The sequence below is a fragment of the Prionailurus viverrinus genome, chromosome F2 (genome assembly GCF_022837055.1).
Source record: "Prionailurus viverrinus isolate Anna chromosome F2, UM_Priviv_1.0, whole genome shotgun sequence".
Taxonomy (NCBI): Eukaryota; Metazoa; Chordata; class Mammalia; order Carnivora; family Felidae; genus Prionailurus; species Prionailurus viverrinus.
The window spans coordinates 62,571,662-62,589,299 of record NC_062578.1 but is presented as its reverse complement, the minus strand read 5'-3'; the positions used below and the strand labels follow the sequence as shown (position 1 = coordinate 62,589,299).

Sequence of the window (17,638 nt, the reverse complement as noted above, 5' to 3'; positions counted from 1 at the left end):
TCTTAGATATAAGTCCTTTATCAGAGATATGATTTGCAGATATTTACTATCATTCTATCTATCTGTTGCCTTTGTACTTTCTCGATGGTGTCATTTGCCGCACAGAAGTTTTAAATTTTGGTGTAGTCTAACTTATCTTTTTTTTTTTTTTTTGGTCACTTGTGCTTTTGTTGTTCAGTTGGAAAAACTTACTTTTTCTCCTGTGTTTTTCTCCTTTACCTTCATACGACTACCAGACTCAGTACTTCTGACACCAGACGTGTTGCGGGGGGGGGGGGGGGGGGGGCGGGTTTCCACATTAAACAATTCTCTGATGCCAGCCAGGTGTCCTGCGGTTCAACTCGATTCTGACGCTGTTTACCTGGAGATAGCATCCCATAAGCTAAGGGCTCAGTCCCACAAGACTGCTCTCTCTTCAGATACCAGTTACAAGTTCCCATTGTTACCTGTGCTTCTGACTGACTGACCATAAATTGGAGATTACCATGACCCCCTCCTTGGGTTCAATTAATTGGCTAGAGATACAGAACTCAAAGAAATATGTCCTTACATTTGCCACTTTATTATAAAAGAACATGATAAAGGATACAGGTGAATAGCCAGATGAAGAGACGCATAAAGAGAGGCCTGGGAGAACACCAAGTGCAGGAGCTTCTGTCCTGTGGACCTAGAGAGTCACCCTCCTGGTGTATGGATGTGTCCACCAACTGGCAACTTTCCAAACCCTGTTTGGGATTTTTATAGAGGCTTCATTACGCTGGCATGTTGATCATTAATTTAATTCCCAGCCTCCTCTCCTCTTCCCAGAGGATAGGGGATGGGGTTGGAAGTTACAGTCTTGTAATTGTGGTTTGGTTTTTCTGCTGACCAGCCCTCATCCAGGAGCCCCTCAAATATTGTCTCATTGGAACAAAAGAGACTCCTGTCACCCAGGAGATTCCAAGGGATTTGAGAGCTCTGTATGAGGAACCAGGGTCAAAGATCAAACATTTGAACAAAAGATGCTCCTGCTCTTATCGCTTAGGAAGTTACAAGAGTTTTAGAAGCTCTGTGCCAAAATAGGAGGCAGAGACCAATATATATATATACTTTTTTTTCCTATTATTTGATAGCTGTCCTATCCAAGTAACTGTTGCCTAACCAAAGGTCGTGAAGATTTACTCCTATGTTATTTTTAAAGACTTTCATAGTTTTAGCACTTACATCTAGGTCTATGGTCTGTTTTTACTTCATCTTTGTATACGGTGTGAGTTAGGAGTCCAGCTTCATTGTCTTGCATGTGGATGTTTAGTCGTCTCAGAACCATTTGCTGAAAAGATTACTTTCTCCCATTGAATTGTCTTGACATCTGTGTCGAAATCAATTAACCAGAAATGTAGAGGTTGGGTTTATTTTTTTTTCATCAGCATGCTGTACATATTCCCCTAAAAGTTAGAGTTAACTAAATTGGTTTGTTTTATTGTTTGGGAAATACCTGATATGTTCCTAGAAAAGAGGATTTGCAAAGTACACATTGGCCCATGGAATATGACATGTTAAAGATGACCTTAAGCCCCTTCCATATTTTATAAGGGATAGTAGTTTTCAAGTCCAAATACTAAACTAATATGTCTGCAATAATTATAAGAATAGTAATAGCTAGCATATATTGGACCTGGGACTGTGCAGAGCTCTTTGAGTATCTATGGCACTTAATCTTCCCAAGAAGATTCAGTGCATACGTGTTTCCCCAGATAAGGAAATTGAGGCTTAGAGGGGTTTTGTGGGCTTTTTGCCTCACACAGCTAGGGAGTCACTTCTGTATTTCCAAATCTCACATGAGCTGATCACTCTCTGTATAATGGGTATAGCTTGTAGGTATTGCCTAATGGTAGAAATAACCATCTCAATGCTCCCCCAGGGTCTGAGAGCAAAGTCCCAAAAGAGCTAATTACAACCCGGAAGTGTCCTTGAAGGTACCATGTTTAATCTTTAAATTCATGCAAAATTTTCCATCACCATGATATGTGTGTTTATTGAAACTACATAACATATGTGTTTATTTAAAATAAATCTGGGTCCTGAAGGTAATCTATAGAAGTAGGGAATTCCTATATTGACGCCCCGTCCTTCTTTTTTTTTTTTTTTTAATTACAACCAAAGTGTTTCAGGAACAGTACATATTCCCTCCTCTAAAAACTCTCTAGAACTATCCTTAGACCTCCCTGAAAGAGCCCCTAGGGTCACAGGATTCTGCTGTGACTGATGGACTCCACATGCTCCTGAAGCATGGCTATAAGACAATTTCCTTTAAGCAAATCTTATTTTCTTACTGACTTACATTATACCAGTGAAGATGTATTCCCACAGGAACAAAGAAATGTAGCCCCAACATGTAATTTTGAAACAATTGCATCTACAGGAAAGCTTTCCAAAATCACATCGTTTTTTAAAAAGTATATCATTTTTGAAAAATAATAATAAAGCCAAACTGAGTCACAAGGAGAATGAATAGTGTGCTAAAACTTAAAATACTTTGCCAACATCTGCATTTCCTTGTGGAGTAGTTTCCCCAAAAGGAAATTTGTCCACTGTGTTCTCTGGGCTTTTCAGCAATCAGTAACTAGTTTTAAAAGAAAAAAAAAAAAAAAAAAAGAGTGTTAAAATGCTTAACATTTTCATTGTATTAATTAAGGATGATCTCTTAAGTAATCCATGGCTAGAGCCATTAATGTGTTTGCTTAATATTCCGTGTATCTTCTTTAGAGTGAAAATGGGTTTATTCTGCATACATATACCTGCATAGTCCTAATTCTTTTTCTTCTGGGCTTTGATTTCCACAACGGGTGTGCAGTTTTCTGACACAGAAGAGGAAAGGAAATACTTGCTAGTCAGCTGATCTTGAAATTTCATAATTTCTGAAGGTCTTTCCTAAGCCTATTAATTAAGCTTGGTAGGACAACAAAAGGGAAAACTTATGGAAGCATGATTCTGCCCTACTGGGGATGTGCCTGGCAAGCTGGTGAAGCAAACAAGCCAGAGGTCTGTTTGCAAGAGGACTGAAATGTGTCTTAGGAGGACACAGATCCTAGAGAAAAAAGAGTGTAATATGGAGAATCCAGTAAGAAAGTTTGGTCCCAACAATAAATTGACAGCACTCTTAAGCTGGAGAGTGAAAGAGCCTTTAATAGACTATACAAATGTGTAGTCAGAAGTTACAGAAACAACCAGACCTGGTGTAATGTCTCAGGGCTAACAACACAGGGGAGCCTGTGTGGTCACTGGAATGTAGGAAGAGAAGACATGGGTCGTGCAAGGGAGAATGAAGGGAATAAATACCCGGACCTCATTCTCCTCTTACCCCTGTCTTCTGCTGGTTCTTTCCGTTGGTCAAGCACAACAAAACCCCAGAGCCCATTGTTGTGTCCACTTGGATGTCAGCACTTTCCAGCCAAAGCCCTCCAGGAACACGTCTGTAGTTGAACAATTGGGTTTATTGCTCATTAAATGAATAGGAATGCACACCATGGAGAACACTGGGGAGTCTTAATAAGGGGATGTTAGAGAGGATTTGTTTCTAGGGTTTGGCCTGCTGGTAAGTAGTTTTGGAAAAGGCTGAAGAAGAAAGAGGCTTTGCTCTGGGCTGAATGCTAAGTAAGGAAAGCAACTTATTGACCAATTACAGCTTTAGCATCCCCTCATTGCTCCCTAATTCTAGGTAAGATTTATTCAGGTTCCCAATCATAGAATTGTTCCCACTTCCTGACAGCATTCCCCCCCCACCCCCCGCCAACTAAAATGGTGTTATGGCTTAGACAATAATCAGTATTTGTCTGTTTTCCCATGTAATTACAGAGTGGACTTGCTGTCTTGATTCATCCCGATCACAGAGTGTCCTTGTCTGATGTTGGGGCTCTATGCTAGATTCCATGCTCTGCCTCTCCACATTCACCCAGTGTGTACTCTGGGAGGCTGACTCATGAGCAAGGAAAGCAGCCCCTAGCCTCTAGGACTGGCCTGATCCAGTTGGCTTGGCCTTGGGTTTCAGTTATTGAACACAAATTTGCACAGAACCTCAGCATCAGTTAAGATCACTGAAGATGCCAATTCTGAGTCCACCGTGATACTTGTCATCAGCATACACCTCTGAGCCCAGCTCTCCATGGGGAAAAGTAAAAAGTGAGAGAACTTTTGAAAAGAAAAGCCACTTACAAAACACTAGAGCTTAAGACAGAAGACTGTCTCTATCAGAACATGACCCAAAGGGAAGAGGACCTTCTCCCACACCACTACAGGTCACTGGGCACTGTGCGTTGGGCACTTTTTGTGAGGATGTCTACAGGACAATGGGGGATGAGTGCACATGATTGGAAACAGCATATGATTGGAAACTGATGCTCAGTGAAGCAGAGGAGGTCCAGGAGGGATGGATGATCCATGAGCCTAGAAGGAATGCCCCCTGGGGACACCCAGATACAAACAGGGGACTTTGCAGGGAGACAAGGTCTTGAATTTTGTAGGAGGGAAGAACCAGAGGAATTTGGGCTTACCATTATCATTACTTTGTTAGTATCCATGGGCTGTTGAAGCCTAGAGGAACTTAGTATACATATTTTTAAACACCAAGCAAACTAATTTTATATGCATTTAATTAAAACGAGCTTTTTCTTGAGTTTGGCAATGATGCACAATGCGCTTTTAACAGCTTTGTGCATCATTCCCAACCTGTAAATGTGAATAATCATGCTTACTTATTTATAAAGTTCTTTGAGGTTTTTGGATGAAAGGCTCTTTTAAAGTACAAAGCATTAATTTTTTGTGACAGAGCACTATACCAGAAGTGAACATGAAGCAATATAAAAATTTTGTGTTCTTTCTTCCTTTAAGTTTTTAGTTGCTTTCTTCACAAAGACACAAAAGCCAGTCTCCAACAGGAGATCTGGTGTTTGAGATAACAGAACTAATAAAGTACTGTAAGTATAAAATCCTAGATAGGCTTGAATTGGCTACTCCTTTTGAGAATGTGAGAAATGAATTGATAGACAAAGTATTTTGTACAAATGAACTCATTTCAGTAAGTCGCACTGATAATCTTAAGAGTATGTAAATGGACCTCTATTTATAGACTCGTTATATCCATTTTTGACCAGGACGAGCAAGTGAAGCAGTAGCAATAGTCAATCATTACAAGTAACTAGACCACAAGAGAAAAATGTGCCAGTTGCTAGGTGATGACTTTCAATCTATCATTTTAGGCAATAAATATAAGATGAAGTTATGAGGAGAGAAGCTATTCATAGCTAAAACTCTAGCTAAAATGGCTATTATTTATTGCACGGAACTGAAATCGGATGAAGTCGAGAAACCCAACGTACAAACCCAGAAGCTGAGATACTACACAAGCGGACGTATTTCAAGGACAAATCCAAAGGTAAACAGAAAACAAGGATTTAGGGGAGGGTGGAGAGGATAAAAGGTTTAAGATAAAAATGGACTCGACTGCGTCACTTATTACCATGTTTCAAACCATAAAATAAAATGGAAAAAACATTTTTCCGAACTTTACCATTCTGAGAAAGAAGACAAGTCTTTCAGCCCCTATCAGTTACTTCGCAGGTGGCAATAATACATTTGGCACAATGGCATATGCAAATGCTGTGTGAGACCCTGTGTTTCCGCCCTCTGATAGCACAGAAATTGGCTTGGAAGTATAGGTAACACAAATGAAATGATCAGAGAAGAGCAGGGGCACTAAAAACATTCGGTTAAAACCTATGCCTGGCATAAAACAAGCACTCAATCAGTGCTGGCTAAATAATAAAGAATTGTGTGTGCCCTAAGGGTGCCTGTTGCTGGTTCTATAAGGGAAAACCATAGCTGCCTCAAACACAGCTGAGAATTACAAAGCATACGAAATAGCCTCCCTCATTACCCATTTACTTTAGCAAGCCCGATAATCTAGAACAGTGGTTCTCATACTCTAGTGTGCATCAGAATTACCTGGAGAACTTGGTAAAACACAAATCACTGGGTCCCACCCACAGGGTTTCTGACCCAGTAGGTCTGAACAGGATAATTTTCATTCTTAACATACTCCCAGGTCATATGGGTACTTCTGATCTGGGGAGCACATTTTGAGAATTACTGGTCTAAAAGATTGTAAGTAAATTTAAAAGCATGAAAGAGGATACTCATAACAGCTAACATTTACTGTGTACCCACAATACCACTGTGCTTCAAATCCTCCTAGGTGATAGATGATAGATATAGATAGATAGGTAGGTAGGTAGGTAGGTGATAGATTAGATAGATAGATAGATAGATGATAGATAGATAGATAGGTAGATAGATATAGGTGGAAGGAAGGAAGGAAGGAAAGGAAAGAAGGAAGGGAGATGAGACAGACAAAGACCAAAGGAAAGTCTCTAATTTTAATGCATATGCAAACATAAAGAATAGGCATTTTTATTTGTATCTTATAGCTGAAGAACTAGAAGTAGGCTCTGAGAAGTTAAAACATTTGCCTACAGCATGTAAGAGGTAGAGCACAGACTTGAACCCTGATCTGTCTCCTTCAAAGCCCATGCTTTTCTGCCATATCCTTCTGGATCTCTCTGCAGTCACATGCTAACAGAAAAAAACCAAAAAGCAAAACCAGCTTATGGTGTCAGAGGAGCCTGAAAATCAACCAAAACCAGATGGAAGATCACAAAATGCACAGCAGCCTGGGGTTTTTAAGACAAGACAAGACAGCCTGACCTTCTTCAGGCTGGAGACAAGGGACCAGTGTTGAGCTACACAGTTTTATTGCTTAGGGTGACCCTTGACAGTGGTGTGGGTGGCTGGGCCTCCCTTATGGCTCTGTGTTACAGCCAAAGCAGAAGCTGGCTGGGGTGACCTTCCAAATCCAGAGAAGGGATAAGAGGACATGCTTCAAAATTACATTTTCTCTTTGAAGGGTTCACATTGCCCCCATTGACCTCTACCTCAAATAATAATTATAAGTGGAAATGGAGGGGGTAAAAGCCATAGGAAGTGTCTCCTGACCATAACAGACACCAAAGAATGGGGGGAGGGGTTCCTCCTCTGCTTCCTCCTCCCCCTCCTCCTCCTCTTCACGTGAAGAAAAGCCCTTGTTTCCTAGGCCGATCTGTTTCTCCTCTCTCCTCTTTTTGCAGAACCAACATGTTCATCAATCACCCAAAGTCGAAATTCATCTTTGATTTCTTTCTTTCCTGTCGTAAGAGCACATTCCCTATAACCATGCTAACACCTTTGTTGGGGTACAGTTGAGAAACTAAATGCACCTTAAAAAATGCACCTCAAGTGTATACTTTGATAGATTTTAACATATGTATATATCCATGAAACACACTAGATAGTGAAAATCAGCATAATATAACCCTTAGAAGTTGCCTGTGGCTTACCTTTCCAACTGTGAGCATCCTTCTCACCCCAGGTGACCGCTGTCTGCTTTCTACCCTACCCCCCCCACACACGGAAATAACCTAAAGGTTATTTTGCCCTTTTCAGAGTGACATTAACCTTTTCCTGTGATTATTTGCCATTTATGTTCTTTTGTGAAATGTCTGTTTAAATCTTTTCCTAAAGTACTAATTTATTAAACAAATTAATAAATAATACTCATTTATTGTTATTGAATTTTAAGTGTTCTTCATATGCATCCTGGATGCAAGCCCTTGGCCAGATACATCTGCAAATATTCCCTCCCAGTCTGTGCCTTGTCTTTTCATTCTCATCACAATGTCTTTTGAAGAGAAGCTTAAAATTTGGTGAAGTCCAATTTACTTTTTTAATAGATTATGCTTTTGGTGTATCTGAAAAATGTTTCGTCTTACCTAAAGTGAAAAAAATGTTCTCCTATGTTTCCTTCTGGAAGTTGTACAGTTACAGGCTTTACATTTAAGTCTATGATTCATTTTCAGTCAGTTTTGTATGTGGCTCAAGGTATAGATTGAAATTCCTTTTTTTTCTGCTTTTGCATGTGGATAGCAAATTGTTCCACACCATTTATTGGAAAACTAATCAAAATCTTTCTCCACTTTTTTGCTGTCAGTTGGCCATGTATGTGTGTGTCTGTTTTGGTTTTCTGGACTCTGTTTTGTACCATTGACCAGTTTGTCTACAACGATATCATTATGCCATGGTCTTGATGACTGTAACGTTATGGTGAGCCTTGAGATCGAGAAGTGTGATGTTTGTTCTTCGTTTTGAAAGTTTTATTGGCGTGCTCTCTTCAGCAGCACATATTGGCTATTCTGGGTCCCTTGTATTTCCACACAGCTTTTATGGTTTTTGCCTGGGACTGCTTTAAATATATAGATCAACTTGGAGAAAATTGGTGTATTAAAATACCAAGCCTTCAGATCCTTGGGCATAGAATATCTCTCCATTTTTCAGGTGTGCTTAAATTGACTTCAACATTGTGTGGTTTTCAGTGTACAGGTATTACTCATCTTTTTTAGATCAATCATTAAATAAGTCTTACCTTGTTGGGTTCTATATATTTTTATATTCCTATAAATATTTGTGACATTTGTTCTGGAATAGAGTTAAGTTACTCAGAGATTGGAAATGGTTTGATTCTTTTGGAGTTTGCTGTAAAGCTTTGTTAGAACCAGAACAGCACTCAGTCCAAGATTAATTTTTTCCCTGCTAGCGAAGTAAAACCCTTCTGAGTACTCTCCTTTATGCCTTATGAATTACGACATTTTCTATTCTTGCTGGTGTGAGCACACAATCTTCCTGGCCCCATGGGAGGAGATCTTAAGGGCTGTTTCCTCTAATCCTTCCAGATGGTTCTTTTCCAGGCCTCAGGGTGCTTCCTTATATGTAGGCACTGCCATTGCTTAGCAGAATACACACGGGTACCTTCTGCAGACCCAGAATCCTCTCTCTGGAGCCCTCTCTTCTTATCTGTTGTCCCACGCAAGCTCTGCATGCTTGGGAGACTGGCCCCCTGGTAGCCCCATCTTTGTCTCCGCAAGTCAGAGAAACCACTAGGGTCTACCTGAGTTCCCTTTCCTACTCCAAGGCCTGGAAGTCCTTTCCGAGCAGTAAGCTGGGGCCATCACGGAGAATCATTTGTCTCCCAACTTTCTGAGAATACTGCCCTTCCTTCGTTGTCTGATGTCCACTGTCTTGAAAAACTTTGTTTCATAAATTTGTCTATTTTTTCAGTTGGTTTAAGTGGGAAGGCAAAACTAGTCCCTGTTATTCCGTCTTGGCACAGTGGAAGTCCTGCGTGCCCTATGATTTTATTCTGTTTCTCTTTTATCACATGTTTTCTATTCTACCACCCCCATTGCTACATTGTAAAAACAACAGTGAAACAGCTTTCCTCTATGAAAACCTGCTCTGTGCCAGGGCCTCTATCACACGCTTGATAAACATCATATCCACCAACCATGGCTGTAAGTTGGGCTTATTTTTTTATTTACAAAATATTTCAGACATTCGGAAAAGTTGAAAGTGATGTGAATACTCTCAACACCTAGAAGTGACAGTGCTAATGTTTGTGGCATTTGCTTCAGCAAAACCAAAGTTTCTTTGTGACCTGTTCCCTAGTGCCGCTCCCACCTTCTCTCACGTGAGGTAGCTATTATGCTGGAGCTGGAATCGGTAAGGTGGGTTTATTACCTCCACTTACTGATGAGAATTCTGAGGCTCACAGAGATTAAGTAGCACGCAGAGGGCCATTCAGTTTATAACAGGACGGACTAATACTGGAGTTCTGGTCTCTCTGGCCCAAAGCCATGTGCTTCACCACAAGTATACATTCGTCTTCCTGAAGCCCCATCTGAATCATAGAGTTTCCCAATTTTGAATCCTATCCCTGAATTAAATATGTTTCTCATCTTGGCTTTATAGTCCTGACAAGGCATGACTTGCGTGTACGTTAGACACTCCTATTTTCTGTAAACCTCTTCAGATCATACAAAACCATTTGGTTGCCCCCAGTAGTACAGTGAATTTTCTTGCTGTTGCATCATTGCCTGTATTTTTTCCTCCATCTGGAATGTTCTCCTCTCCCCATTTCCGCAGTTCAAAAACCATGCTGATTCTTCATAGTTTATCTGACAAAAAAAACATTGATTGAGTCATTTATTCATATCCCGTATCAATGACTGCACAGAGCAGATGACCAGTGGCAGTTCGAGTCTTTGCTCCTTCCCTTCACCCGGGCACTTTGTCACTCAGAACCCTATCGCAAAGCATTTTTCATGTCTTCCCCCAGCATTTTGTCATATTTGATAGTATTTTGTATATGTGCCTTCCCTCTTGTATGTTGTAACTTTATCTCTGTATTACCATGAATGTCTAGCATAGAGCCTTTGTACATAACAAGGGCCCAATCAATGCTTATTAAATTGAATTACACATTCAAAATCTGGATATCCTGGGAAATATAGGAATTGGTAAATGTAGTAGTATTTGTTTTTAATTTACTTTTACCTTAAAAAAAAATACCAAGCATGAGAGTTTTCTTATGCTGGTGTATACACAGAGCCCTTTCTGAATGTCCAGGGCTTGGGCCCACGTGGAGCCTTTTTTGTTCCTCCAACAAACCTCTGAAACACAAAAAGAAATCTCAACTCTGTCCTTGCACCGATAGAAAATGGCATTAACATCTTAAAGCAAGTTGGCTGAAAGACATTTGGATCCAAGCAAGTGATATTCGGCCAGATTTTCACACTGATACGATCTTACGCTATCTTCTACCGCAGGTGTTTTGTTCTGTGTTGGCCCGAACGACTGCATGTTGTTGTCATCATTGCCATGGAAAGTGCCACTGGAATGAAAGGGGTTGCCATCAATGGGTCTTTTTATGGTTACTGAGCTGCAGAGCGAACCTGTTTGAGCTGGAATAATGGATACAGTGGATTCCCCAGCTAATTCCATGCAAGTTTAGTCCCATTTTATAGTTCCAGTTGCCTTCAACTAAAACAAGATGGTAACTTTGAGATTATTCATTACATAAGGCAGAAAATAAATCTTGTATTAATGCTATCTATAGTGAAAAAAAAAAGTATGCTTTCTGATACAAAGAGAATTTGGTGCTGGAAAGAAATGCTTGGATTTACTTCTATTCTTGTGCCACATAAATTTACTAAGCGAGGCGGATTAACTAAAGATCGAGAAGGGAAAAAAATACCTAAAACCAGAATAAAAATTCCAGGTCGCTTCCCCTTATTCAACTCTGTGTGCATGGACACTGCTGATTCGGGCATGTACCATTTCCTTTTCATTATTCATCCTCCTAGAAGCTGGGCAGACTACCAATGTGTTAAGGCGTGTTGTGAGAAAGTAATGACCTCTCGGCCAAAGGCACCCTCCCCATCGCATGCTCTATCTACTGGGTGTAGCCACACAGGAACACCTTGAGGTCCCCGTTCAAGGAGGAGCCTAGCATCCCCCTCCTGAAAGCACGTCCACCGCCAGTCCAGCCCATGGTGCATCAGTGGCATCCTCGCGATCCCAGTGGGGTTCGGATCAGTGAGCACTGGCTGAGGACCTCCTGTGTGCCAGAACCTACTGTGCCGTGTTCCACGGTGAATACAATATAACGTCTGGTTTAGGAGCCCTCACAACTGAATAGAACCATAAAGAACTTTAAGATACTCTTGTTAGGAAGTCTCATTATGGGTGGCCCACCCAAAAAGGAAACACATTGTTCAGCCGCCCTGTTCTGAAATGATGCGTCTGGTCTGGTCTGTGCGCTCTGACCATTAGATTGTTAATTTTAATTTAGAGTTGGGTCCATGCTGACTTCGGTAAAATTCAACAGAGTTTTCTACCCAGGACTTAATGAAAAGCAATGAAAAGGATCAAATAGCCTGATTGAATCCATACCTTAAAAATAGCTTAGCTATAATACACTACATAGATATTAACAAGTAAATATATGCATGTTGATATACATGTATATACAGTATTAAAGTTTAATAACTGAGCCATAACTAATACACAGAGCTAACTAAAATTTAAGTGTAGTGTGAGCAGTCCTGCTAACAGTGTCACCCAAAGGAATTGCGCCATCATGGTGGGGTCTAGCCTTTTCAGCTTATCTCCAGCTTCTAGGTCTGCTTTTCAGTCCTTTTGGTGACCCAGACTGATCCCATGCTAGGCCATCTGCTTACCTTTTTTATTCTAAGGTTGATATATTATTACAGAGAATTTCATTCTCTTTTTCTGTCAGTGCTCAAGGTTTTAAGTCTTCACTAGGTATCTCACTCTTCCCCAAGCTATTACTGTTCCTAATGTACTATTGCACATATGGGTGCAGTGCTGGACCATAGCATACTCACTAACCTTTGATGCCTGCTCTGCCCTGCTCTCTGTTACATCCATGCAGATTCCTTGCCTCTACTGAAATTTAGTGGTGGAAGGGATTCTCTAGAACACCCTGGACCTCAGGAAGGGAAGGAACAGCTTCCAGGCTAAGTGCTTTCTGAAGAGTTTTCTGCATTGTGAAGGAGTTATTGATGCTCTTCTTTCTTCCCAGGGTTTCTGTGAGCAATCAATACATGCACACTTAATGTGAGGCCTGCACTACGATAACATGATGAACAAGGGCCCATGGAAGCATGGAGGAGGGAATGATTAATTCTGAAAGGACAGTGATGTTTGAAGATAATGATTAGAAATTTTGGTCTGGTAGAGGACACATGAAAGAACATTCTAAGTGTATGGAACAGCAGGGGAAAATGCATTAATTTATTGAAGTGAGTGGACTGTATATAAAATGTGAGGCCCAGTGTGACTGGCGTACCAGGGGTTTGAGATGAGGTGAATCTGGAAAGGGAGCAAGATTTCAGAGATTCTTAAATGTCATGATAAAGATTTTGAGATTTGTCTCTCAAAACAAAACAAAACAAAACAAAAACTCTCCTTTGACTTCTGTTTAAGCAGGTTTTGACATAATCTAATTTGCTTTTTCCAAAGGAAATTGACTGCAATGTAGTGGATGGACTGGGGAGGTGAGGGACAGTGGCAGGCAGACCAGTTAGGGTCACTGTAGTAATCCATGTGAGAAGCAAGATAGATCTCAAAGAAAGGTAGCAGAGAGAGCGGGACAGTATGTCATTTCAGTTGTAGATCAAAGAGACTTAAATGAGATGAAGGGATAAAGAAAACGGAATCAAGGGTGAAGTTCAGGTTTCTGAACTGGATAACTGTGTAGGTTGTTGTATCATTAATTCACATTAAAAATATAGGGTGTGGATAGAGTTTTGCTTTGGGGGGATATGGAGGAACAGGAAAGGTAGAGATGCCACTCTTGCCTAGAAGAATCCTTAGCTCATGGCTGGCCTTTGGTCATTGCCCTTCTAAAGCAGTATCAAGGGGCAAAGTCATTTCTATGCCCCACATGGGAAATCAAGCATAGTTCAGCCAAAGCAAGCAAGAATACACCTGCATGAACCATTCTGGTACCAACCCACACCTTAGTACTGGGTCTTTCAGGTCTAAGCTACTTGCGTGATTGACCTTTCCTCTCTCTGCAGGAAGGAGGTACTGGCCCCCAATTCTTCACTCGTTTCTGTATCCATACCCTTTGCCTTTGCAGTGCCTCCTACAAAAGACCTTATGTACTTTCCAGTCTCGTGACATTGAGTTTGATGAATGAGATATTAGTAGACCTGATACAAGCAAAGACCTGAGATGTGCTTGTGCTGTGGGGCTTTCTTCCTCTTTTGCGTTTTACTTTTCACCAGTAGAAATAGTTTCACCTGGGTAGATGTTTCCCCTTTACCCAGGTTCTACAACAAATACTCAAGAAGCAGAGCCAGTCCAGCATCAGCAACTTGAAGCCAAACCACCTCAGCCCACAGGAAGAAATAGTTACATTGTGCCACTGAGTTTGGGCATGTTTTGTTATGCAGTGAAAACTCACTGATAAAGCCATTAGGTGAAATACATGGTTATGGATAGTAATTGTCTCAGCTCCCACACTGACGCTTCAGCCAGCTGTGTTGAGTCTGACACAGCCCCCAGCATATCAAATGCTGGTCTGAACAGCAGCTGCAGTGGTGACAACTGAAGTTAGATCTGTTCACATTGATTATGTGACCTTTCATGGATTTTCAGCCACCATTAAAAAAAACATCCACTTCTGCTAATGATTGGCATTGTGCTTGTATTTTACAGATTACTGGGAATAAAGCTTCTGCTACCAGGAGTAGACTTTTGCATACCTTACTTACCCCTGAATCAAGAAATTCTTCCTCATTTGAATCTCAGTTTCTTATTCTATTCTAAGTCTTAAATTCGCTAATTTTGGGGGTGGGGAGTCGGGGAGGTGGAGCACGGGCTTAGTTAGTTTTGTTTTCTGGAGATGTAGAATATCTGATCAGATGCCAACTTTAAATTCTTGAAGAAAAGTATTAAGTAAACTTTTGGCCTTTCTTTCTCTGGGTAAACAACCCAAACTCATTTAACCTTTCCTCGGACCTTCAATTTGCCAATTATTTGACTGTTTCTCTGCTCTTTTCTGAACCCATTCTACTTTGTTATATCTCTTCTAAGTTATAAAGACCAAGATTGGACATGGTCTTTACATCTGAACTGGTGCTAGGTATAATTCTTTTACTCCTGGGTCTTTAAGACGATGCCAGCTCAGAAACATCAGGAATTAGCTTTCATTGCATTATAATAGAGAATATGTGCTCTCTGTGAATTTGCCAGCTGCCCCTGGGGTCCCCCAACTTATACTTTGGTGATGATTTTTAAAAATATTTTATTATTTTATTTCATTTTAGAGAGAGAAAGAGTAATGGCAGGGGAGAGGGGCAGAGGGAGAGGGAGACAGAGAGAGAGAGAGAGAGAGAGAGAGAGAGAGAGAGAGAGAATCCCAAGCAGTCTCCTTGCCCAACACAGAGCCCAAAACGGGGCTCGATCCCATGACCCTGGGATCACAACCTGAGCTGAAATCAAGAGTCAAACACTCAGCTGACTGAGCCACCCAGGTGCCCTTGGCAATGATTTTTGATATCTCAAAGTCTTAATCTGCATTTGGTCCTGGACATGATCACTCCAGGTTGTTGATGATTGCTCTGTTTTATTTTTTATTTCTTTGGCCGAGACTGATCTGTGTCATCCAGATTTGGCATTTCCACAGTTAAAAAAAAGAGCCACATTAAATAATTAGAATGAACACACACCATTCTTGTAATACCAGTCAAAGGTAATTTATATTTAGGTAAGTACTAAGTATAAATAATTTACTAAGATACATAAGAATAAATATTAAGCTAGGTACTAAGGAGAAATACTAAGATAGTTAAATACTACCATAATTTTATAGCCTGCCCAAAGGAATATTGCAAACATAATTTGTCACTTTTGTAAAGGGAGCCCCTCAAAAAATGAGGTGAGGAAAATTAACAGTAGCAATAGTAGTAATAATAACAGCTAACATTTATTGATTACTAGTAATGTTCCAGGCACTGTACTGTTTTCACATCTTAGGTCCCACACAAGAAGACTCCTAGATAAGGAATTAGTGTGAATGGTTAATTCAGTTGTGTTCCCAGGACAAACCAGGAAGGGGGAGGAGAAAGCAAGACAGGGAAGAAAAAAGAAATCATGCTAGTGTGCAATTTCAGCCAAAATCCCTCTGTGGAGCAAAGTCACTTCCAGCTGAGAATTACTGGTACAAAGTCCTCGTGATAGTGTGGTATTGGTGGCAAAAAGGACAATTAGATCAGTGGGAAAGAGTAAAGAATCCAGGGGTGCCTGGGTGGCTCAGTTAGTTAAGCATCCTACTTCGGCTCAGGTCATGATCTCACCATTCGTGGGTTTGAGCCCCACGTTGGGTTCTGTGCTGACAGCTCAGAGCCTGGAGCCTGCTTCGGATTCTGTGCCTCCCTCTGTCTGTGCCCCTCCCCCCGCTCATGCTCTGTCTCTCACTCTCTCTCAAAAATAAATAAATATTAAAAAAAATTTTTTTAAAGAATAAAGAATCCAGAAATAGATGTGTACACATGTGGCCAATTGATTTTCAACAAAGGTGCAAAGGTGATTCTTTTGAGAATGATGGTCTTTTTAACAAATTATGCTGAAATAATTGGCTGTCAATATAAAAAATAAAAATAAAGTAAATGAAAAATAAGCCACGTCAGTACATGGCTTGACATGACACACAAAAATCACTAAAAATGTATCATGGGCTTAAAAAACTGAAAACTATTAAATTTCTTAAGGAAAACAGGAGAAACTCTTTGGTACCATGGATTGGTCAGGACTTTCTTGGACAAGCACCAAAAGCACATTCCATAGAAGAAAAAATTACTGTACTTCATCGAAATTAAGAACTTCTGCTCTTTGAAAGGCTCTGCAAAAAGAAGGAAAAACCAAGCCACAAACTGAAAAAGAAAATATTCGTAAATCTTTTATCTGGTAAGCGGCTTGCACTCACAAGATATAAAGAATTCTCAACTTTCAATTATAAGAAAGCAAACAACCCAGTAAAAATCAACAAAAGATTTGAAGATATATGAATGGCAAGTGAGTGTTCAGCATCATTAGTCTTCAGGTAAATGCAGATTAAAACCGCAAGGAACTCTCACTTCACACCTACTAGAACGGCTATAAAAAATATACACAGAATTGTAAGTGTCAGTGAGGATGTGGAGAAACTGTAGTTCTCATGAATTTCTGGGGGCGATGGGACACCCATTTTGAAAGCCATTCTGTCATTTCTTGAAAAGTTAAACATATATTTACCACATTACCTAGCAATTTCACACTGGGATATCTAAGAAAGAAAGGGGGTGGGAGGGAAAAGAAGGAAGGAAGGAAGGGGAAAGAAAGAGAAAGAAAAGAAAAAGAAAGAAAAGAAAGGAAGAAAAGAAGAAAACATATGTCCACACAAAGATTTGCACGCGAATATTCATAGCAGCGTTTTTCATAATAGCCAAAGAGTAGAAACAGTCCAATTGTCCATCAGCTGGTGAATGGGTAAAAAAGATGTGTAACAACCATGTAATGGAATGCTTTTTAGCACGTGAAAGCAACAAACTATGGTATATGCTACAACATGGATAAACTTTAAAAACATTATCTAATGCTAATTGAAAGAAGCCATATGCAAATTGTCACATGATTCCATCTATATAAAATGTAGAAAAAAGACAAATCTGTAGAGAAAAAAATCTGTTTGGGTCAACTCTGGCCGGGGGTAGGAATAGGGATTAACCACAAACAGGCATGAGAGATTTTTTTTGGTGGGAGGGGAATGATGGAAATACTCTCAAACTGGATTGTGGTAATACTTGCACAACTGTAGATTTTCCAAAAATCGTTGAATTGTACGCTTGAAATCGTTAAGTTTTATGGTATGTAAATTATACCTCAGAGAAGCTGGGTTTTTTTTTTTTTTAAAGAAGATCATGTTGTATGTGTAATTTTGCATTCCATTCTTTTCACTAAACACCATACCATAATGGCGTTGTTAATGTCATTAAAGACAATTCAAAAACATCTTTTTAATAATTACTATTTCTTTTAATACACATACCCAAAATTTGTATAAGACTTTCCCTTTAAATTGTTTCTGATTTTTTCAAAGTGATGTTTTGTTTATTTTCCTTGTGCACCTAACTATGTGACCTAGAATATGTTAACCTCTCCCAGCTTT

At 40.0% G+C, this 17,638-nt stretch overlaps 1 long non-coding RNA gene across 2 annotated transcripts in view; it reads left to right on the top strand.

The window, feature by feature from the left end:
- LOC125156371 (uncharacterized) overlaps nucleotides 1-17,638 on the top strand; it is a 49,726-nt gene that overhangs the window by 7,395 nt on the left and 24,693 nt on the right. Inside the window, exons 3-4 of one of the 2 annotated variants that reach the window (XR_007148563.1) lie at nucleotides 5,235-5,410; nucleotides 10,728-11,136. This is a non-coding gene — a long non-coding RNA (uncharacterized LOC125156371). Of the gene's footprint in view, nucleotides 1-5,234; nucleotides 5,411-10,727; nucleotides 11,137-17,638 lie in introns of those variants that run through there. The other variant, XR_007148564.1, reaches the window with a different exon arrangement.